Raw genomic sequence first — 23,471 nt, 5'->3', positions numbered from 1 at the left:
GGATGGCAGGGTAATCCCCTGCACCACAACACCAGCCCCTCCATTAGAAGTGGAATACTTTCTCTGTTTCCTCCGCCCTCCCCCAACTTCCCTTGCTTGGAGAGAATTCCTATAAAAGCTTAAGGGACTTTCCCGTCAGGTAGCTCAATAAATTACCCTTCAGTGTATTCTCTCTGCTCCACATACATTTCATTTTTTTTTTTTTAAGATTTATTTATTTCAGCCGGCGCTGCAACTCACTTGCCTAATCCTCTGCCTGTGGCGCCAGCACCCCGGGTTCTAGTCCCGGTCGGGGCGCCGGATTCTGTGCCAGTTGCCCCTCTTCCAGTCCAGCTCTCTGCTGTGGCCCGGAAAGGCAGTGGAGGATGGCCCAAGTCCTTAGGCCCTGCACCCCATGGGAGACCAGGAGGAAGCACCTAGCTTCTGGCTTCGGATCAGCGCAGCGCGCTGGCCGTGGCAGCCATTTGGGGGATGAACCAACAGAAGGAAGACCTTTTTCTCTGTCTCTTTCTCTCTCTCTCACTGTCTAACTCTGCCTGTCCAAATAATAATAATAATAATAATAATAATAATAAAAGATTTATTTATTTCAAAGGCAGAGTTACTAGAGACAGAGAGAAAGAGGCCTTCTTTCTGCTTGCTCACCAATGGCCACAAAGGCTGGGGATGCCCAGGCGAAAGCCAAGAGGCTGGAACTCCATCCGGGTCTCCCACATGGGTGACAGGGCCCAAGTATTTGGGGCATCTTTTGCTGCTCTCTCAGGCACATTAGCAGGGAGCTGGATCTGAAGTAGAGGAGCTGGCATGCATATTTGATGCCAGCGTCCCAGGCAGTGGCTTAACTTGCTGTACCACAATGCCAGTCCCAAGATAATAATGTCTTTTTTAAAATAAAAAAAGATTTATTTATTTGAGAGGCAGTTACAGACAGAGAGAGGGAGAGACAAGAAAGAGAGGTCTTCCATGTGCTAGTTCACTCCCCAAATGACCACAATGGCCGGAGCTGGGCTGATCTGCAGCCAGGAGTCAGGAGCTTCTTCCAAGTCTCTCATGCAGCTGCAGGGACCCAAGCGCTTGGACCATCTTCCACTGCCTTCCCAGGCCATTAGCAGAGAGCTGGATTGGAAGAGGAGCACCCAAGACATGAATTGTTGCCTGCATGGGGTGCCAGTGCCACAGGCGGAGGCTTAACCTGTGCTATAGCACCAGCTCTGATAATAATGTCTTAAAAATATTTATTTATTTACTTGAAAGTCAGAATGGCTGAGAGATGGTGAGAGGCAGAGAATGATCTTCCATCTACCGATTCACTGCCCCACCTCAGCCCTGCCAAATGCTTGTAATGGATAGGGCCGGGGTGAAGCCAGGAGCCAGAACTTCATCAGGGTCTCTTATGTGGGTGGCAGGAGCCCAGGTGCTTGGGTCGTCACCTGCTGCCTCTCGGGTGCAGTAGCAGGAAGTGGGGATTCAAACTGGCCTCCTATATGGAATGTGGGCATCCCAAATGGCAACGTAAGCCGCTTTGCCACAGTGCTTCCCCCAGGGTAAGATTCCTTAAAAATTCTTATGTATTTTTATTTATTTCCCACTCACTCATTCACTCCCCAGATGCTTACAATGATTGGGGCTGATTAAGACCAAAGCCAGGAGCCAGACGCAGTTCAGTTTTCCCACATCGGTGGCAGGGATGCAAGTACTTGAATCGTCACCTGCCGCCTCCCAGGGTGTGCACCAGCAGGAAGCTGGAGTGGAGCAGGGACCCGGGCCCAGGCACTCCAACGTGGGATATGGGTGTCCCGGGCAGTGTCTTAACTGCTGCACCAAACACTTTCCCCAGTAAGAGAGGATTTAGGTGCAGTGTCGTTTGGTGAGCTTTAATGATTGTACGCTTCCTGTCAGAAGCATCATAATCAAGATAATCAATATTTCCTTTCCCCTAAAAGCTTCTTGTAAGCCCCTTTGCCAGCAGTTCTTCCATATACCCTTTGGCTGCTGCAGCGGCGGCTCTGTTTTCTGCCACTGTAGATTAGTTTTGCCTGTAACAGAACAGCATACGTGGAAAAACTGAGCAGGGAGTAGAGTTGCCATGTTTCCCCTTCCCACAGTTTCCGATTAGGCATCAAGCGTGTTTGGTACCCAATTTAATGAATGATTACTTAATATTCTAACCCATTAATCACTTGGACATTCAGTTTGTTTCTAGCTTTTCAAAGTCATAAAGGTGTTACGATATACATCTGTGTTTGAACTTTGATTATTTAGTGCAGATTGCTGGGAAAACGTTAACTGGGTCAAAGCACTTGACCTTCACAAGGTTCTCGTCTCATATTGCAAACCTACTCTTCAGAACAGTTTTACCGACTTACACTGCCATCAGCAGTATACAAAGGTACTTGTTATACTGCATTATTGTAATATGTATTATCGTTTGTAGCTGTCCTATATAGATGGTGTTATAGGAATAAAGGCCCCAGAATTTCAGCAGCTTGATACAATGTGTGTTCCTTGCTCAGACTGCACATCTAACACACAGGAGCGAGGAATCCTTACTCCTCCGACTCAGTAGTGAACGGCCTACCCAGAGGTGCAGCTAATCACTGGCTTCCGTAATCCCTGGAGCAGTGTGTAGGCCTGCACTTCCTGCTGGTGCCTAAAGCTCATGCCTGGGAATGTCTCTTCACATCTTTGCACATCTCAGTGGCTCAAGCACATCACAAAGACATGCCTAGGCCAGCGCCGCGGCTCACTAGGCTAATCCTCCACCTGCGGCGCCGGCACACCGGGTTCTAGTCCTGGTTGGGGCGCCGGATTCTGTCCTGGTTGCCCCTCTTCCAGGTCAGCTCTCTGCTGTGGTCCGGGAGTGAAGTGGAGGATGGCCCAAGTGCTTGGGCCCTGCACCCCATGGGAGACCAGGAGAGGCACCTGGCTCCTGCCTTCGGATCAGCGCGGTGTGCCGGCCTCAGCAACCATTGTGGGATGAACCAACAGCAAAGGAAGGCCTTTCTCTCTGACTCTCTCTCTCACTGTCCACTGTGCCTGTCAAAAAAATTAAAAAAAAAAAAAAAAGACATGCCTAAATTGGAAGAGGGTTTGAGTCTGCTAAGGAGAAGTGGAGCAGTGCTAATAACGAGCTTTTTTTTTTTTTTTTTTCGAAAACAACTCTGAATTTCATTAGGAAAGATGGCATTGCTTTTTTTTTTTTTTTTTTTTGACAGGCAGAGTTAGACAGTGAGAGAGAGAGAAAGGTCTTCCTTTTCCATTGGTTCATCCCCCAAATGGCCGCTGTGGCTGGCGCGATGCACTGATCTGAAGCCCGTAGCCAGGTGCTTCTCCTGGTCTCCCATGCGGGTGCAGGGCCCAAGCACCTGGGCCATCCTCCACTGCACTCCCTGGCCACAGCAGAGAGCTGGCCTGGAAGAGGAGCAATTGGGACAGAATCCAGCGCCCCAACTGGAACTAGAACCCGGTGTGCCGGCGCTGCAAGGCGGAGGATTAGCCAAGTGAGCTGCGGCGCCGGCCTGCATTGCATTTTATTTATTTATTTTTTTGCCAAAGCAGAGAAACATTTTTCATATTCATCAGCCAGTTTCATTTGATTTTCCCTTTTACTTAGGCTCCATAGACGTGTGCTCCCGATTTACTTCCGTGTCTTCCAGCTCTGAAGCTCTGTGTGTTTTGTGAGGCAGGCAGTCGGGATGGTGGTATAGGAGTACAGGCTTGTCGAGAAGAGCTTTCCTCCCAGGAACCGAGCGGGTGAAGGGAGTTGACTTTTCCCCTCTTGTCAATGTAGTGTGTAACATGTGTTCTTGATACTTTTTTTTTATTTTAAGAATCATCATTAATGTTAAACAGAGGCAGTAGAAAGTCTGGCAGAAGGTTTTTTTTTTTTTTTTTTTTTAAGATTTATTTATTTATTTGAAAGGCAGATACAGAGGGGCAGAAGCAGAGAGAGAGGTCTTCCATTTGCTGGTTCACTCCCCAAATGGCCACAACAGCTGGAGCTGGGCTGATCTGAAGCTGGGAACCAGGAGCTTCTTCCAGGTCCCCCATGCGGGTGCAGGAGCCCAAGCACTTGGGGCATCTTCCACTGCTTTCCCAGGCCACAGCAGAGAGCTGGATAGGAAGTGAAGCAGCCGGGACCTGAACAGGTTCCCATATGGGATGCTGGCACTGCAGGCGGAGGCTTTACCTGCTCCGCCCCAGCACCAGCTCCTGGCAGAAGTTTAATTCTTGACATTCTATAGATTTCTAGAGAACAACTTGAACACAGAAATTTTGGGGGTAAAAGATCAAGCTAGGGTTCTACTGATAGAAGTAAATTCCCTCTAAGACATCATGTTGACCATGCATTTTTCTTTTTCTTTTTTTCCAATTCAGGTATCCACCTAAGCTGAACTTACGCTGTAGACATATTTTTGTGGTTCGTGCGGAAATCCAAGGTGAGATTTTTTTTTTTTTAAAGATTTATGTATTTACTTGAAAGTCAGAGTTACACAGACAGATCTGAAGCCAGGAGCCAGGAGCTTCTTCCGGGTCTCCCACATGGGTGCAGGGGCCCAAGGACTGGGCCATCTATTGCTTTCCCAGGCCATAGCAGAGAGCTGGATCGGAAATGGAGCTGCCAGGTCTCGAACCAGCGTCCATATGGGATGCCGGCACCGCAGGCAACAGCTTTACCTGCTATGCCACAGCGCCGGCCCCAAGGTGAGATGTTTTATGCATGCCCTTGCCTTTTAACACATATTTTGTGTAGGAAAACTAAAACCTAAACTCCATTCATCCTACTATGACTCACAATGCAGTTCACGCCTGTGATCTCGAAAGGTGTGGGGATTTCTGCCCAGCAGCAGACGTGAGCTGGTGTCCTCTAATTCAGCTTGATTCGGACATTGTACACCTGGAGCTAGGGTCAGCTCCCGCAGCTCAGTCCCCAGGACTGCTGCCCCAGCCCCCACATCTCAGACATTTGTTGCAAGCCGCAAGTTGTTACAGCTGTACTTCTGACTGTTAAATAAACTGGGATTCGCACAGCCCCCTCCTCAGGTGTGGTAAATTTGCAGAAGCAGCTCACAGAACTTCGGGAAACACTTTTTTATATTTGCTTGTTTTTTTATGAAATTCACTAAAAAGATGCATTTGGAGAGATGCCTGGAGCGAGGTGTGGCAGAGGGGTGCCGAGTTTGCCTGCCACCCTCCAGGAGCTCGTATGTGTTCAGCAGTCCCGAAGCTCTCCAAACCCTGCCCTTTAAGGTTTTTATGGAGACTTCCTTACTTGAGGGTGATCATTAATAGTTCCGCGGGCACAGGGCAGGACCCCTCTGGAATGAGGAGGGTCTTATGACCTGCTATGTAGAATGATGAGTAGGGTTTCTTTCACCTGCCTTGGGGAATAGAAATTTTTTCTATGTCCTGCCTTGAGGAAGGAGTTTGAATTGGGAACTGTGGACAAAACCCTAAAAATACGAGTATCATACTTTACAATTTTATTTCAAGAAAAAATTGTTTCTGAAAAGATTAAGGCAGCACCAAATGTCTTTTCCTCTGGGTGTTTTAGTAGGAAGCAAGTATTTATCACAGAACTGCGTATATGTCAGGCTTACTGTTAGTCTGTGGGATATTTAATTGAAAGAAATGAAGCTGGTTTAGCTATAAAATACTCCTGAGTGAATCTTTCCATTGTTTTTTATACTAAAAAATGTAGCTCGTGCTTGTGTTCTGTAACATGTAGCTGAGAAAGATACAGGCCTCATACACTGAAGTTATTGAAGACAAAGTCTCTGTTAGCGAAGTCCTAGACTGAAGCATCTGCTAACCGTCAGGGTGCCAGTTACCAGGGGTTTTCTACCACTCTGCTGTCCTGGCCTTGATGACGTTCTGTAGCTCCCTCTGTCTGGGGTGGGGTGTGTGTGTGTGTGTGTGTGTGTTATGTAATAAGGACATATCTATTGGTATGTTAAAGTTGATTTCTGTAGAAAGCTTCTATAAATAGCATTCCATTCTAAAGGTTGAATCATAGCATTTTGCCTTTTCTTACCTGTCTTAGGTTCTCTTCATGTTTTAATTTTTTTCAGTGGACAATTCTAAATGTCTTATCTGGTCTTTCCACCTTGAGTCCAGCTGTGTTTCTCTCTCTCTTTCTCTTTCTCCCCCCCCCCCCTTAAAAAATGTATTTATCTGCTTGAAACAGAGTTACAGAGAGAGGAGAGAGAGAGAGAGAGAGATCTTCCATTCTCTGATTCACTCCCCAAAAGTCCACAGCAGCCAGGGCTGGGCCAGGTCCAAGCAAGGAGCCCACAGCTTCTTCCACATCTCCCACAAAGGTATAGGGGCCCATGCACTTGGGCCACCTTCTGCTGCTTTCCCAGGCACATTAATAGGATCAGAGGTGGAGCAGGTGGGTATTGAACCAGCACCCACATTGGATGCCAGTGTTGCAGGTGTCTGCTTTACCCCCTACAACACAATGCTGGCCCCCAGCTATTCTCTAAGCCATTCTTGTCACTGACAACAGTTTTTGTATTTGTTTGTTTGTTTTTGCTAGATGCCAACATATTAGCTCACTTCTCAGAACCCTTCAGTATCTCCACATTGCTAGATGGATATTTTGAAAAATCTTTTACAGTGGCCGGCGCCGCGGCTCACTAGGCTAATCCTCCGCCTAGCGGCGCCGGCACACCGGGTTCTAGTCCCGGTCGGGGCGCCGGATTCTGTCCTGGTTGCCCCTCTTCCAGGCCACCTCTCTGCTGTGGCCAGGGAGTGCAGTGGAGGATGGCTCAGGTGCTTGGGCCCTGCACCCCATGGGAGACCAGGAAAAGCACCTGGCTCCTGGCTCCTGCCATCGGATCAGCGCGGTGCGCCGGCCGCAGCGCGCCGGCCGCGGCGGCCATTGGAGGGTGAACCAACGGCAAAGGAAGACCTTTCTCTCTGTCTCTCTCTCTCTCACTGTCCACTCTGCCTGTCAAAAAAAAAAAAAAAAAAAAAAAAAAAGAAAAATCTTTTACAGAGCATTTTAGTCTGTTCTTTTCTCATTTTTCCATCTTGCTGTGCTCTAAATGTGATATGAACTAACATTGTTTAGTTCATGTTACATCTTTATTGAGAAATAAGTTAAATTCTATAAAATGCACCCATTCAAAATGTAGAATGCTGTGGTTTTTATTGTATTTACAGAGATGTGCAGCCGTCACCACAATCTGGGGAATATTTTCCTCATTTCTTAAAAGTTCTCATCGGCAGTCACCCTTGATTCCTCCCTCCCCTCGGTCCGCCAGCAGCAGGTCTACATTCTGTCTGTAGGTCTGCCCGTGCCGGACGTTTCCCCTAGTGGAATCAGCCGGTAAGTGGTCTCGGCGACTAATTGTGTTCCCTTAGCACGGTGTTTTTAAAGCTCATCCGTGTTGTAGCGTGTATCGGAGACTTGTGACTGTGGCCCTGGACTCTGAGCGCAGCTGCACTCGAGCGTGGCGGCCACAGGGGCCTGAGTCCTCAAGTCCCTCGTCTCATTGCAGGCCATCGCTGTGCACCGAGCTGGCGTGCAGCCGCCGCTTTCCCCCGTGAGGCTTCCAAGGGAAAGCCTCTGTAAGAGTTTATGGTCAGGTTGAAAGAAATCAAATGTAGTTTCTTGTTTTTTCAATTGATCAGGATTTGGATTTCTCATTTTATATATATATATATATATATATCTCATATTTTAGTTAAACTCATTAGTTGACAGATATTTGTTTACATTTTTGTCTATCCTGGAAACACTGCTATAAACATATTTATTTGCATACAGTTTTTTTTATTTTTTTATTTTTTGACAGGCAGAGTGGACAGAGAGAGAGACAGAGAGAAAGGTCTTCCTTTTGCCGTTGGTTCACCTTCCAATGGCCGCCGCGGCCGGCGCGCTGTGGCCAGTGCACTGCGCTGATCCGATGGCAGGAGCCAGGTACTTCTCCTGGTCTCCCATGGGGTGCAGGGCCCAAGCACTTGGGTCATCCTCCACTGCACTCCCGGGCCACAGCAGAGAGGTGGCCTGGAAGAGGGGCAACCGGGACAGAATTCGGCCGGCGCCCCGACCGGGACTAGAACCCGGTGTGCCGGCGCTGCAAGGCGGAGGATTAGCCTAGTGAGCCGTGGCGCTGACCTCATACACTTTTTAAATGATTTCAGTGTAAGGATTTTATTTAATTATCTGCTCACTGAGAGACACACAGAGACAGTTAATCAGAGCGCTCTTATCTCCTTCCCCAAGTGTCCACAGTGACTACAACTGGACAGAGGCTGAAACCAGGAGCTAGGAACTCAATGCAGGTTTCCCACGTGGGTGGCAGGGTCCTAGCATTTTGAGCCGTCACGGCTTCTGCGTTGGCAGGAAGCTGGAGTCAGGAGCTGGAGCAGGAACTGAATCCCAGGACGCCAATGTGGGACACAGGTGTCTTTACCAGGATTGCTAGGCTAATGCCCGTACCTTGTGTACAAGTTTTTGTGCATGAAATATGTTCTCATTTCTCTTAGTGTGACTTGCTGGATTATTCCATAGCTCCCATATTTAACATTTTATGGAACTGTGAAACTATTTTCCGAAGAAACGTATGCATTTTACATTCCCACCTGCAATGTCTGAGGGTTCCAGTTCCTCAAACACTTGCAACAGTTGCCATTGTCCAGTTTTGTTTTGTTTATTATTGCCACCTCCAGTGGATGTAAATCTTGTGGTTTCAACTTATTTCCTGAGTTACTGAGGATGTATAAAATCTTTTCGTATATTTATTGGCCATTTGAACATTTTCTTTGGTGAAACACTTAAATCATTTTTGTTTACTTTGTCCATTTTTTTTTTGAGATTTATTTATTTGAAAGTCAGAGTTACACAGACAGAGAAGGAGAGGCAGAGAGAGAGAGAGAGAGGTCCTTCATCTGCTGGTTCACTCCCCAATTGGCCCGCACTGCTGGAGATGCACCAATCCGAAGCCAGGAGCCTGGAGCCTCTTCTGGGTCTCCCAGGCAGGTGCAGGGGCCCAAGGACTTGGGTCATCTTCCACTGCCTTCCCAGGCCACAGCAGAGAGCTGGGTCAGAAGTGGAGCAGCTGGGACTTGAACCAGTGGCCATATGGGATGCCGCCACTGCAGGTGGCTGCCCCACCCATTACGCCACAATGTGTCCCCGTTGTCCCTTTTCGAATTAGGTGTTATCTATATATACTATATAGCTTTGTGTCATATTTATACATAATAGAAATATAGAAATATAGATCTACATTTTATGTATTTTTTCTGGATACACATCTTTTTAAGATATACAGTTTGCAAATATTTTCTTCCATTCTGTGGGTTGTTGTTTTACTTTCTTGATACTATCCTTTGAAGCGCAAAGAGTTTTTAATTTTATCTATTTTTCTTTTTATTGCTTTTGCTTCTGATATATCTGAGTAACAACTTCCTGATTCAAGGTCATAAAGAATTATTCTCGGAGTAAGCATTGTGATGTAGCAGGTAAAGCCACCGCCTGTGACACTAACATCCCATATGGACACTGGTTCTAGTCCCAGCTGATCCACTTCCCACCCAGCTCCCTGCTAATGTCCTGGGGAAAGCAGTGGAAGATGGTCTAAATGCTTGGGCCCCTGCCACCCATGTGGGAGGCCTGGGTGAAGCTCCTGGCTTCAGCCTGCCTCAGCCCTGGCCATTGCAGCTGTTTTGGTAGTTAATCAGTGAATGGAAGACCTCCTTCTCTCTGTCTCTGTCTCTAACTCTTACTTTCAAATAAATAGACAAATCTCCAAAACAAAACAAAGCAGAGTTGCTTTCCGGGCTGCTGTTTGGCGATAGCAGTGAAAACCGGCTGGGATGCCGACATTCTGTATCAGAACGCCTGGGTTCAGGTCTTGGATCTGGCTCCCAATTGCAGTGGGAGGCAGCAGGTGATGCTTCAAGTACTTGGGTCCCTGTCATCCACATGAGCTTTTGCTCCCAGTTTTGACCTGGCCCAGCCTCAGTTGTTGGGGTATTTGGGAAGTAAATCAACAGATGAGAACATACATACTCTGCCTGCCTTTCAAATAAAGTAAATTTTAAAAATGTTTAAAATTTAAAAATTACTCTTTCTCTTAAGGTGTTATTGTTTTTAAATTTTGAGTTAACTTTTTAAATGGTGGATGTAGGGATTTAACTGCATTCATTTGTGAGTGTATCTTCAGTTGTCCCAGATCACTGGATTCTCTTGGTAGGCAGTTGATCATAAGTGTAAGGGTTTATTTCTGTACTTTTACTTCTATCTTGTTGATTTTTATGGCTATCCTTATGCCAGTACCACACTGTGCTGTTTAGTTTTGAAATTGGTTTCAGTAAGTTCTCCAATTTTATTCAAGATTGTGTTGCCTCTTTTCAATTTCTTGTATCTCCATATGAATTTTAGGATCAGCTTGTCAGTTGCTACAAAAAAAAAAAAATCCAGCTGAGATTTTGGTTGTGTTGGATCTGAGTCATAAATTTTTAAATCAATTTGAAATCTTTATAGTAGTCTTTCAATCTAAACATCGCATACTTTTTCCATTTGTTTAGATCTTTTTAAAAATCTTTTTCAGTGATGTTTTCTAATTTTCAGTGTATGTCTTATGGTTCTTTTGTTAAGTTTAATCCTCTGTACTTCATCATTTTTCATAGTATTATAAATTACTTTTTATACTTTTTGATTATTCATTGCTAGGGCTGAACACGTTCATTCTCTTTGTTGCTAATAGATTATTTCGGATTCTTTCAGTTTGTAAGATCGTGCCGTCTTTGACTTGTGGTGGTTTTACTTCTTTCTCTCTCATCTGGATCCTGCCCTGGCTCAGCCTTTGGAACAGTATTGAAGGGAAGTGATGAAAGCAGATGTCCTTGTCTTATGCCTGATCTTGGGGGAACGCGTTCAGTATTTCAGCACTAAGTATGATGTCAGCTGTGGGGTTTATTAGGTTGAGGAAGTTGCCTTTTATCTCTAGTTTGTTGAGTGTTTTTGTCATGAAAATTTATAACATTATTGGGAGCTTTCTGTATGAGCCAGGCTCCATACTTAGTATTTCATTGAATCTTCACAGTAGTCCTATAAGATAGAGGCTGTAATTTTATCCCCTGAGAGCTGGTGAGTGATAAAGTCAGACTGCTTGATTTCAAAACGTGTGTGCACTTTTTCACTGTCTTGTGATTGTTTATATTTCTTCTATTTTTAACCTCTGTGCTTCTTAAAGTCAGGGACCTTGTCACATTCCCCTTGAATCCCCTGTACTTAGTAGAAAGCCAAGACAGAAAGGTATCACATAATTAGAGGGATTAGAGAGTTCTAGGAATGGTGGCAATAATCAGTAGTGTCAAATGCTTTAGAGATCTTTAGTGACCTTAGCAAGAGAGTGTCGTGTGTGTGTGTGTGTGTGTGTGTGTGTGTGTGTGTGTCAGTAGCACTGGGGACGGAAGCCAGATTCTGATACATTGAGGAGTAACTGGAGGTGAAGAGACCTTCGGGGAATATAGACTACTCTTGTGAGAAGTTTAGCTCCGATTGGAAAGAGTAAGTTTAGGTGTAGGATGGAGGAGAACAGAGGGTACTTGTTAATACCAGAGGCTTGAGCATACGGAGCTGGCAGGGGGTGGGGGATTGGGGGAAGGAACCAGGTAAGAGCAAGGCTGTGGAAGTGGGGAGAGGGAAACAATAGAGCAGGCTCCCTGCAGAGATAGGGGTGCACAGAGAGTGCCGGATGCCCGTGGTGCAGCTGGAGGGAGGTGTGTGGGTGTGAAGCAGGAGACGCTCAGTTTCCTCTCCCTCTGGAGCAGAAGGTGAGATCTCTGGGTTGGCAGTGCTGTGGTTGGCAGTGCCGTGGGAGGCAATGGGGCTGAGCCCGGCAGTTGAGGGAGTGAGCCCGGTCAAGTGTAACTGTGCGGGGCATGGAGAGCTTTCCTTCCAGAAACACAGAAGGGCTTCTTCCCTTTCTTCTCTCCTTGGAAACTGGGAAAGTAGAACAGGTGCCTGGTGAGAAGTCCAGGCAGCCCAGATACATCTCAGTGGGCAGTGAGTCTCCCCTTCACCTCAGATCCCGAGCTCGGAAGGCTGACGTCATCAGTTTATATTTGCCTTCAGACTGCTTTTGCAAATTGTACATACAACATATTTCCAGTTTGTTTTAGTCCATGAGAATTCACTGTTGGTTTTTAAACTTCTATGTCTTGGAGATTTTTGCATATACATAGATCTACTTCATTTTTACATCTGAAGGATATTTTATGTATGGAGTATAATTTATATCACTAGTATTTTGGTGAGTTTCAATCTTTATGTTGAATTTTCCTAATCGCCAGTGATGTGAAACACTTATGCAAGTTGAATAAATAAATTCTACCTTTTAAAAATACAAAAATAAAAAAAAACTTTACAGTTCTTTCTGTGCCTTAATTTTAGATTTGTATATACACACATTGCATAATTGATGTAATGGATTTACTAAAACTGGGTTATGTGTAACACATACAGATAACTGAAATATTTGGAAATTATACCCTTAGTTAGTCTGATCAATTTCTTTCTCTTTTTTTATTTAAGATTTTATTTATTTATTTGAAAGGTAGTTATAGAGAGAGAAAGAGAGATCAGTAGCTGGTTCACTTCCCATGGCCGCAACAGCCATGGCTGGGCCAGGCTGAACCCAGGAGCCCAGAACTCTATCTGGTTCTCCCACATGGGTGCTGGGGCCCAAGCACTTGGGCCATCCTCTGCTGCCTTCCCAGGTGCATTATCAGGGAGCTGGATTGGAAATGGAGCAGCTTAACCTGCTACCCTACAGCCCTGGCCCCTGCTCAGTTTATTTCTGGGATTAATTGGTAAGAATTCGGTTTTTTAGTGTTTGCTGTTTTCAGTGGTGATACAAGAAATATTCACATATATGAATGTTGTAATACATCCGCGAGAGAGTCTCTTGGGGTATACCTCATGACATTCCTGTCATTGCTAGTTCAGATGTTTATGGATGTTAAAGAGTAACACAAAGTTTATTTTCAAAGGAGTTGTGCCATTTTACCCCCCTTTCATCGTTGTCTGAGATCGTGTTGGTTTAAAGCCTCCCCAATATTTGATATTTTCAGACTTAATTTTGCTGGTTTAGTCATCTAAGGTAGTATCTAAATGTGATCTTTTAAGAACTTTTAAAAATTGAGGTGCAGTTTTATGACACAAAACATAGATCTTAAATATATAGTTCAATGAAGTTTGATAAATGCATATCCTCATGTAATCCATCCCCCTATAAACATTTAGAACCTGGGGCTGGCGCTGTGATGTAGTGGGCTAAGCCTCTGCCTGCAGTGCCGGCATCCCATATGGGTGCCAGTTCTAGTCCCGGCTGCTCCACTTCCGATCCAGCTCTCTGCTATGGCCTGGAAAAGCAGGAGAAGATGGTCCAAGTCCTTGGGCCCCTGCACCCACGTGGGAGACCTGGAAGAAGCTTCTTTCTCCCAGCTCTGGCCGTTGCAACCATTTAGGGAGTGAACCAACAGATGGAGGAACTTTCTCTCTGTCTCTCCCTCTCTGTATCTGTAACTCTACCTCTCAAATAAATAAATAAAATCTGCAAAAAATTTAGAACTTTTTATTACCCCCTAAGTTTCCTCAAACTCCTTCCTGTACATTCTCCCCCTCAACAAAGGGAACCCCTGTCCTGATTTCTCTCAGTTGTTAAGCTGAGTTCTTTTTTTACTTTCTGCATTAGAAGAGTTCATTTATACATTCTGGACATAACTCGTGAGGCAGATATTGTCAATGTTTTCTCTTAGTTTGTATCTTGCCTTATTCGTTTCCTCAATGGTGTCTTTTGGTGAACAGAAACTAAATTGTAATGAAATAAAATTTATTAATTTTTTCTTCTACAGCTTATTTTTATGACTGTTTAAGAAACCTTTACCCAATGGTTGTGAAGATAATCTCTTGTGTCTTTTCCTGGGGAGCTATATTGTTTTAGCGTTTGTGTTTGAGGGGATGATCCATCTCAGGTGATTCTTGTGTATGGTATGAGGTTAGAATAAAAGTTCATAGTTATTTTTTTTTAAAGACTTATTTACTTATTTGAAAGTCAGAGTTACACAGAGAGAGGACAGACCGAGAGAGAGAGAGAGAGAGAGAGAGGGAGGGAGGAAGGGAGGGAGGGAGAAGTCTTCCATCCACTGGTTCACTCCCCAGATGGCCGCAATGGCCGGAGCTGTGCCAATGCAAAGCCAGGAGCCAGGAGCTATTTCTGGGTCTCCCACACGGGTACAGGGGCCCAAGGACTTGGGCCATCATCTACTGCTTTCCCAGGCCACAACAGAGAGCTGGATTGGAAGTGGAGCAGATTGGACTAGAACCGGCGCCCAAATGGGATGCTGGCGCTTAGGGCCAGGGCGTCAACCCACTGCGCCATAGCTCTGGCCCCTCATAGTTTTCTTAATGCATATCACCTGCTGCGATATTGTGTTGAAAAGTCTCTCTTTGCTGAATTGCTTTGATGACTTTGCCAAAAGTCAGTTTTCCGTATATGTATGTGAATGTGAGTTCTGTCTCCTGTTCCACTGATTTATCTTTTCCCTCTTTTGCCAATACCATACCATCTTGATTATGGTAGCTTTTAAATGAATGTTGTAGTCTGGTAGTGTAAGTTCTCTAGTTTTATGCTTTAAAGTTTTGTTCTGGCTATTCCTTTGTGTTTTCATATGAATTTTAGAATCGATTTTTCTACATATACTCTAGGATAAATGTTTCACGTTCAATAAAAAGCCTGTTACAGTTTTGCTTGGAACTGTTCATTCCATAGATTAATTTGAAGAGAGTAGACATTTTAGCAGCCTGTAAACATGGTCTCTCTCTCCATTGCCTTAATTCTTCTTTAATTTCTCAGAGCTATACTTTTTATTTTTCAGTGTATAGGTCTTGTATTATTTGAGGCTTTTTGGATACTATTAAATAACACTTTAAAAGTATTTCAAGGGGCTGGCACTGTGGCGTAGCAGGTAAAGCCACCACCTGCAGTGCTGGCATCCCATATGGGTGCTGTTTCAAATCCCAGCTGCTCCACTTCTGAACCAGCTCTCTGCTATGGCCTGGGGAAGCAGTAGAAGATGGCCCAAGTCCTTGGGCCCCTGCACCCATGTGGGAGACCTGGAAGAAGCCCCTGGCTCCTGGCTTCAGATCAGCATAGCTCTAGCCGTTGCGGTCAATTTGGAAGTGAACCAGTGGATGGAAGACCTCTCTCTGTCTGTCTCTGCCTCTCCTTCTCTCTCTGTGTAACTCTGACTTTCAAATAAACAAATAATAAATAAATATTTTAAAAAAGAGTATTTCATTTCTAGTTTTTCATTGCTACTACATAAAAACAGCATTAAATATTGCATGTTGGCCTTATTCTACAGTTCTAGTAGTTTTTCTTTCTGAGTTTACTGTGTATCTATGATGTGTGTGTGTGTTCACTTGATTTTGCTTCTGATCCATCTGTATTTCTGGTTTCTTTCTTTGCCTCAGTTTACTAACCGGACCCTCTAGTTGTGATATTGAATAGGAGTTGCAAGAACAGAGTGTTTGGCTGGTCCTGATTTTAGGAGGAAAGTTTCCAGTCTTCCCTGTGCAGTATTGTGCTCCCCTTCCATGGCTGAGAGTTTCCTCTGTCATACACGTGTGATGTTGAGTTATTTTTCTTTAAGGATTTATTTATTTATTTATTTATTTGAAAGAGATATGGAGAGAGAGAGAAAGACAGAGAGAGACAGAGAGAGAGAGAGAGAGAGGTCTTGTATCCATTGGTTCACACCCCAAAGGTCTGTGACAGCTGGGGCTGGGCCAGGCCGAAGTCAGGAGCCAGGAGCTTCTTCTGGGTCTCCCATGTGGTGTACAGGTGCCCAAATAGTTGGGCCATCTTCTGTGCTTTCCCAGGCACATTAGCAGGGAGCTGGATTGAAGTGGAGCAGCTGAGACTTGAATTGGCGCCCATATGAGATGCTGACACTGTAGGCAGAAGCTTAACCTTCTGCGCCACAGCGCCGGCTCCCTGATGTTGAATTTGATTGTGGTGTTACAGATACAAAGTGAACACTTGTAAGCTATTTTATTTTAACTTATTAATTTATTAGGAAATCGGTAAGATGTTGAAACCATTTCAAAGGAAAATTCAAACGGCTACTTATTTATATGCTGTACAGGAACACTGAAATAAATTTTTCAAATAGGTGTAAAACTATTTTGTCTAGTAGGCGATTCTGAGTTGCATTCTATGCAGAAATAATTTGCTGTCTGTAGATGGGAATAATTCACGTTATTATCTGTTTCCTACAATGTATGGAATTGAAAACTTAAAAGACGGAGGTAAGGGATGCATGAACTTGGGAGGGCATTCACTGGTCCTTTATCTGGTCCACTTCAAAGCCTTTCAGAGTTTTTCCTGAGCAGTGTGGTCTTGCTTTGCATTTCTGTGATTCCTGCTGATGTTAACTTTTCATAATTTGATGGCTGTATGTATGTGTTGTACATGAGATGCTTCTTCATTGCCTTTTTAAAAAAGATTTATTTATTTATTTGAATGGCAGAGTTACAGAGAGGCAGAGGCAGAGAAATAGTGGTCTTCCATCTGCTATGTCACTCCTCAGATGGCTGCAATGGCTGGAGCTGTGCCAATCCAAAGCCAGGAGCTTCTTCTGGATCTCCCACATGGGTACAGGGTCCTGAGGACTTAGACCATCTTCTACTGCTTTCCCAGGCGCATTAGCAGGGAGCTGGATGGGAAGTAGAGCAGCCGAGACTCAAACCAGTGCCCAGTGGGATGCTGGCACTGCAGACTGGGGCTTCACTGATTACGCCACAGTTGGCAGCCCCTTTTCATTGCCTCTTTCTCTTTTTTTCTAGCCTTGATTTTTTTGGTGTGTGTCCTTGCTTTATATGTTCTTGTTAATAATGTATTTTAAATTACATGTATTATGAATACCTTCTCCCAGCTTAGAACTTGTATTTTCACTTTCTTTGAGGTATTTTTTAAAATAAACAAAGGTTCTTAATTTTAATATAGTCAAATATATCTTGTTTTTTAAAAGAAATTATTCTTTACCCCAACATTAAAAGATACTCAATTTTCCTACCATTATTATTTTCAAAGATGTAGTTATTTTATTTGAAAGGTAGAGCAATAAAGAGTGGAGGAGAGCGAGAAAGGTCTTCCATCTGCTGGTTCACTCTCCAAATGGGCACAATGGCCAGGGCTGAACCGGGCTGAAGCCAGGAGCCAGGAACTCCATTTGGATCCGCCACGAGGGTAGCGGGGGCCTACGTGCTTGGGCCATCCTCCCCGGCTTTTCCCAGATTCATTAGCAGGAAGCCGGACTTGAAGCAGAGCAGCTTGAACTGGTGCTCTGATGTGGGACTGGCATCATAGAATCTCTGGCTTCACCCATCGTGCCGCAACAGCGGCCCCCACTAAGTTGTTTTTTCCACCCCCAAATGTTTTTGACATTAAAGTCCTTAGTCCCTCTTGTGTTCATGTTTCATGTGGTTTACTCTTAGGATGACATTTTGCTTTTTTTTTTTTTTTAAACATTTATTTTATTTATTTGAAAGACAGAGTTACAGAGAGAGGTAGAGACAGAGAGAGAAGTCTTCCATCCGCTGGTTCACTCCCCAGATGGCCGTAATGGCCAGAGCTACACCGAAGCCAGGAGCCAGGAGCCAGGAGCTTCTTCGGGTCTCCCACGTGGGTGCAGGGGCCCAAGGACCTGGGCCATCCTCTACTGCTTTCCCAGGCCATAGCAGAGAGCTGGATTAGAAGAGGTGCAGCAGGGACTAGAACCAGCGCCCATATGGGATGCCTGCGCTTCAGGCCAGGGCGTTAACCCGCTGTGCCACAGTGCTGCCCCAACATTTTGCTTTTTTCAAAAAACGTGGATACTGTGGACTGAATGAGCCCCCTACTCAAAATTCAAGTATTGAAACCCTAATCTTCAATGTGATAGGTCTGGAAATGGCGCCTCTGGGGGAAAATCCAGGCGAGATGAGGTCATGGAGTTGGGGCCTTGGTCCAGTGGGGTTCTAGCCTGGACCTCAGTTCCTCACTGTCCCTCCGTCCCCAGCACGTGAGGACACATAGGAAGGCAGCCACCCCCAGGCCTGACAGTCCTCACCAGATCTGGCCTTGCCGTCCTCCTGGTCTTGGGCTTCCTGTCTCCGCAACTGTGGGATGATGTATTCCTGTTGTTTAAGCCCCTGCTCTGTGGTGTTTGACTTTGTAGGCCAAGCAGACAATGATATCCTGTTCACTTTTTTTTCTTTGCCCCTTGTTATTTTGCCTGGTCAGACACTGCATGCATAGGTAGGATCAGGTGCTTTCAATCCCACTGACACCAGGAGCAGGTGGGGAGATGTCTGGCTTCCGAGAGCCTCAGGTTACAGCGGCTCACCCCAGCGTATCCTCAGGCAGCTGAGGAAGCTGCCTTCCAGGCAGGCGCGTCAGGTTCCTGGGCTCTGTGTTGGAGGAGAGGGGCTTGCAGGGCGGCGGCCAGCAGAGGTTCGTGCGTGGCCAGTGGTTTTCTCAGCTCCTGACTATTTTCCTAGGACCTGAGGCGACTTCTCAGGGATGCAAAGTGGGACCAGGTGTGCATGTGAGTGCTGAACACGGGGTGCAAGACCGAAGGCTAGGAGTTCTTTCTCTGGGTGCTGAACACGGGGTGCAAGACCGAAGGTTAGGAGTTCTTTCTCTGGCTTGTTATACCGCGCTTACTGGGCTGCCTCTTGTCAGGCCAGAGCCACCATTCCACGCACACCAGATCAGTGGTCCTCAGTTATTTCAGGGTTTCTCATAATTCTGTCCGTTTTCTGGTGTGACTCCAAGGCTCATGTTTTGGGAGAGGATCAACACTTTAGCTAATTCACTGTCTTCGCAAGAATTGAAAACAGGGGCCGGGGCTGTGGCGCAGCGGGTTAACGCCCTGGCCTGAAGCACCGGCATCCCATATGGGTGCCAGTTCAAGACCCAGCTGCTCCACTTCTGATTCAGCTCTCTGCTGTGGCCTGGGATAGCAGTAGAAGATGGCCTGCATGGCAGGCCCAGAAGCTCCTGGCTCCTGGCTTCAGATTGGCGCAGCTCCTGCTGTTGGGGCTAATGGGGGGTGAACCAGTGGATGGAAGACTTCCTTCTCTCTTTCTCTCTCTCTGCCTCTCCTCTCTTTGTGTAACTCTGACTTTTAAATAAATAAATCTTAAAAAAAAAAAAAGAATTGAAAACGGTGTAAACTTTTTTTCAGCTCTCTTAGACTTGCTTTACGTATTTGTAGGCAGCTTTATTCTGACCCCTAGTATAGGGTGGGTTCAAGACTCCCTGATCATCCATACAGCTTGCTCTGTGCCAGAACTGAAGCCCCCAGTGAGGCTGGACAGAGGCATAGGCTTCCTGTGACAAATGGCCCTGCAGATTCTTTTTGACTGTCCAGTGGGCTTCACTGTGTGGCCACCCAGCCGAAGCTGTGAGCAACAATCCTGATGTGACTTGAGCAGCTCTGAGAGGGTCTCTGACCTAAAAGTGCTCATCTTCTGCTTTGCATTTTTGTTTTACATTCTAACTCTGGACAGTCATTTCTGTCCAAAATGGCCCAGTAAGTTTTAAGTCTTTGATTGCATTTTCCATGTCAATTTGTATTCTACTTATTATAAGTATATTAATTTCTACAGATTTTGCTGGCTCAGCCTCTCTGGAATAGTTTAAAATGTTTTCAGTTCCTTCCATGGAGGAAATGTGCTGCTCCCGGAGAATGTACCGTATTTATTCTGCTGTGTTTGCTTGCTGCCTGTCGTACTCTCTGGGAACAATATCTTTGGCCTCCTCCAAGGAATCGGTCCACCACGCCATGCTGCCTTCCATTAGAAAGCGTGGGGATAGACTTGTTTTCCTTTCTAAGCTGCGTTTTTCCTGAGGAGAAGCAGGTCCTGTTTCTCATTTATTTGTGTATGCCTGGCTCTGGCACACAGCCTGCCACATTTGCCGCAGAGTAGGTGCCCTATAATTGTAGGATTAAATCAATACACAGAGAAGTACTTAGTATTCATAATCAGAGGCACTGCCTTTGAGACAGATAGAAAAGTGTGTACTCGAAACCACTGTCTGTCTAATTCCTCTATTTTTCAGTGTTGTTGGAATACATGGTAAGGGGACGCAGTTTGTAGGGAAGAGCCAGATCATAGAGTGCCTGCTTGTAGTATTTGTCCCAGGATATTGACAGAGAGCAGGGGATTCACATGGCTAGTATTCTCAGAAGGTGGTTTTTAGAGTAGTATGAAAGATGATTTGGGGAGGCTGGTGCCATAGCTCACTTGGTTAATCCTCCGCCTTGCGGCGCTGGCATCCCATATGGGTGCCAGGTTCTAGTCCTGGTTGCTTCTCTTCACTCCAGATCTCTGCTGTGGCCCGGGAGGGCAGTAGAGGATGGCCCAAGTGCATGGGCTCCTACACCTGCATGGGAGAACAGGAAGAGGCGCCTGGCTCCTGGCTTCGAATCGGCACAGCGCCGGCCATGGCCGCCATTTGGGGAGTGAACCAATGGAAGGAAGACCTTTCTCTCTGTCTCTCTCTCACTGTCTATAGCTCTACCTGTCAAATAAATTAAAAAAAAAAAGAGAAAGAAAGAAAGATGGTTTGGAATCGGGAGACCCCTTGGAAGGCGGTGTAACCTAGACAGGAGATAACTTGAAGAGGAATAGACTCCAGAGAGGGGTAGTAGGTAGAATCTGTAGAACTCGAAGACTGGTTAGCTGTTGCTGGTGGGACAGGGAGAAAGTGGAGGAGGGAACACAAGCTGGGGGTGACTCTGGCTGGGCAATGCATAGTTAGTGGTGCTGTTTGTTCCCAGTGCCCAGTAGGTATAGAGGGAACTTGTGGGGTAGGAACTTGGGACGCTGACATAATGAGCTTGAGATTTCCTTGCCAGTCAGGTGGAGATGTACAGATCTGTTTGCAGTTCTTAGAGAGAGATGGGAATTAAGGAGGGAGGGGAAAGAAGGAGACTGCTTCTGAGAGATATTTGAGATTAATAGATTTTAGGGAGTGATTGAAGAAGGAATCATCAGGACACATGTAGATTTTGTGGACAGGTACAGGAAAGGCATTGGGAGAAAGATCAAGAAGGAAAAACCAGGGCTGGCACTGTGGTGTAGTGGGCTAAGCCCTTGCCTGCAGCACTGGCATCCCTTATGGATGCTGGTTCAAGTCTCTGCTGCTTCACTTCTGATCCAGGTCACTGCTAATGGCCTGGGAAAACGTTGGAAGATGACCCAAGTGCTTGGGCCTCTACACCTACCTGGGAGACCTGGAGCTCCTGGCTCCTAACTTCGGATTGGCCCAGCATGGCCATTTGGGGAGTGAACCAGTGGATGGAAGACCTTTCTCTGTCTCTCCCTCTTTCTCTCTAACTCTGCCTCTCAAATAAATAAATAAATCTTTAGAAAAAAAAAAGAAAAAAAAAAAAAAAAACCAGGGGAGGAACTGTTAACCAGGGGTTCCAGCAGTGCCCTGGGCTGCTTCTCTACTCTGAGACCATCTTTTCCTTTCTGCACCCTGGATTCAACCTCAGTCCTTAGCTCTTCCTTCCTTTCTTTCTTTCCCAAAGAAAGCTTTATTTTAGGAATACAAGCTTCATGCATTTGCTAAATTTAGGAATTTAGGAATATAGTGATTCTTCCCACTGTTCCCGCCCTCCCACCCCTTTTCCTCCTCCCTCTCCTATTCCCATTATTATTTTTTACTAAGATCTGTTTTCAATTAACTTTACACACATATGATTAAGTAAGGAGTTCAACAAATTGTGTGAAAAAAAAAAACTGTTACTCAGTAGGTGAGACAAGAGCTGTTCAAAGTCATTGCATCTTGAAGTGTTAATTTCACTTCTATAGATTACCTTTCAGGAGCTCTATTAGTTATCACAGATCAAGAAGAACATATGGTATTAGTCCTCTTAGGACAGGCTTATTTCACCAAGTATGATGTTTTCCAATTTCATCCATTTTGTTGCAAATGACAGGGTTTCTTTCTTTTTTTTTTTACCACTGTGTAGTATTCTATGGTGTACATATCCCATAATTTCTTTAGTCAGTCTTCAGTTGATGGACATTTAGGTTGATTCTATATCTTAGCTACTGTGAATTGAGCTGCAATAAACATGAGGGTACAGATAACTTTTTCATATGCTGATTTCACTTCCCTTGGGTAAATTCCAAGGAGTGAGCTGGCTGGGTCCTTTGGTAGGTCTATATTCAGATTTCTGAGGTATCTCCATACGTCTTCCACGGTGGCTGTGCTGGTTTACATTCCCACCAACAGTGGATTAGGATACCTTTTATCCCACATCCTCACCAGCATTTGTTGTTTGTAGATTTCTGTGTGCAAGCCATTCTAACTGGGGTGAGGTTAAACCTCACTGTGGTTTTGACTTGGATTTCTCTGACGGCTAGTGATCCTGAGCGTTTTGTTTGTGTGTCTGTTGGCCATTTGGATTTCCTGTTTTGAAAAATGTCTGTTTAAGTCCTTTGCGAGTTGTTTGTTTTGTTGTTGTTGAGTTTCTTGATCTCTTTATAGTTCTGATTATTAATCCTTTATCAGTTTCATAGTTTGCAAATAATTTCTTGCATTCCGTCAGTTGCCTCTTCACTTTCCTGACTGTTTCTTTTGCAGTACAGAAACTTCTCAATTTTGTGTAATCACATTTGTCAATTATGGCTTTGACTGCCTGTGTGTCTGGGATCTTTTCCAAGAACTATTTGCCTATGCCAATGTCTTGCAGGGTTTCTCCAGTGTCCTCTAATAATTTATGGTATTGAGTCATAGATTTAGGTCTTTAATCCATTTTGAGTGGATTTCTGTGTAAACTGTAAGATAGGGGTCTTGCTTCATACTTCTGCATGTGGAGAGCCAGTTTTCCCAGCATCATATGTTGAAGAGACTGTCCTTGCTCCAGGGGTTGATTTTAGCTCCTTTGTCAAAGATAAATAGGTTATAGATGTGTGGGTTGATTTCTGGCATTTCTGTTCTGTTCCAATGGTCTTTCCATCTGTTTTTGTACCAGTACCAGGCTGTTTTGATTATAACTGCCCTGCAGTATGTCTTGAAATCTGGGGTTATGATGCCTCTGGCTTTGTTTTGTTGTATAAGATTGCTTTAGCTATTCAAGATCTCTTGTGTTTTCATATGAATTTCAGCATCATTTTTTCTGTATCTGAGAAGAATATCCTTGGTATTTTAATTGGTATTGCATTGTATCTGTAAATTGCTTTTGGAAGAGTGGACATTTTGATGATATCGATTCTTCCAATCCACGAACATGGGAGATTTTTCCATTTTTTTGTGTCTTCTATTTTTTTTTTTTAATGTTTTGTAATTATCATTGTAGAGACCTTTGACATCCTTGGTTAAATTTATTCCAAGATATTGATTTCCTTTGTAGCTGTTGTGAATAGGATTAATCTTTTTTTT

General features: G+C 44.9%; 1 protein-coding gene across 12 annotated transcripts in view; it reads left to right on the top strand.

The window, feature by feature from the left end:
* Positions 1-23,471, top strand: part of PEAK1 (pseudopodium enriched atypical kinase 1) — a 346,647-nt gene that overhangs the window by 65,130 nt on the left and 258,046 nt on the right. For 8 of the 12 annotated variants that reach the window (XM_051834591.3, XM_051834581.3, XM_051834584.3 and 5 more), the window contains exon 2: positions 4,378-4,439. The exons of 2 other annotated variants lie outside the window; for them this stretch is intronic. The gene's annotated coding sequence lies outside the window, so the exon portion shown is untranslated. Of the gene's footprint in view, positions 1-3,360; positions 3,501-4,377; positions 4,440-4,490; positions 4,705-23,471 lie in introns of those variants that run through there. 2 more of the 12 variants (XM_089310834.1, XM_051834587.3) reach the window with 2 other exon arrangements.

This window comes from Oryctolagus cuniculus, chromosome 12, assembly GCF_051225735.1.
Source record: "Oryctolagus cuniculus isolate XC-2025 breed Fujian yellow rabbit chromosome 12, ASM5122573v1, whole genome shotgun sequence".
Lineage (NCBI taxonomy): Eukaryota > Metazoa > Chordata > Mammalia > Lagomorpha > Leporidae > Oryctolagus > Oryctolagus cuniculus.
The sequence above is the reverse complement of the archived record's forward strand: the minus strand, read 5'-3'. Positions and strand labels throughout refer to the sequence as shown.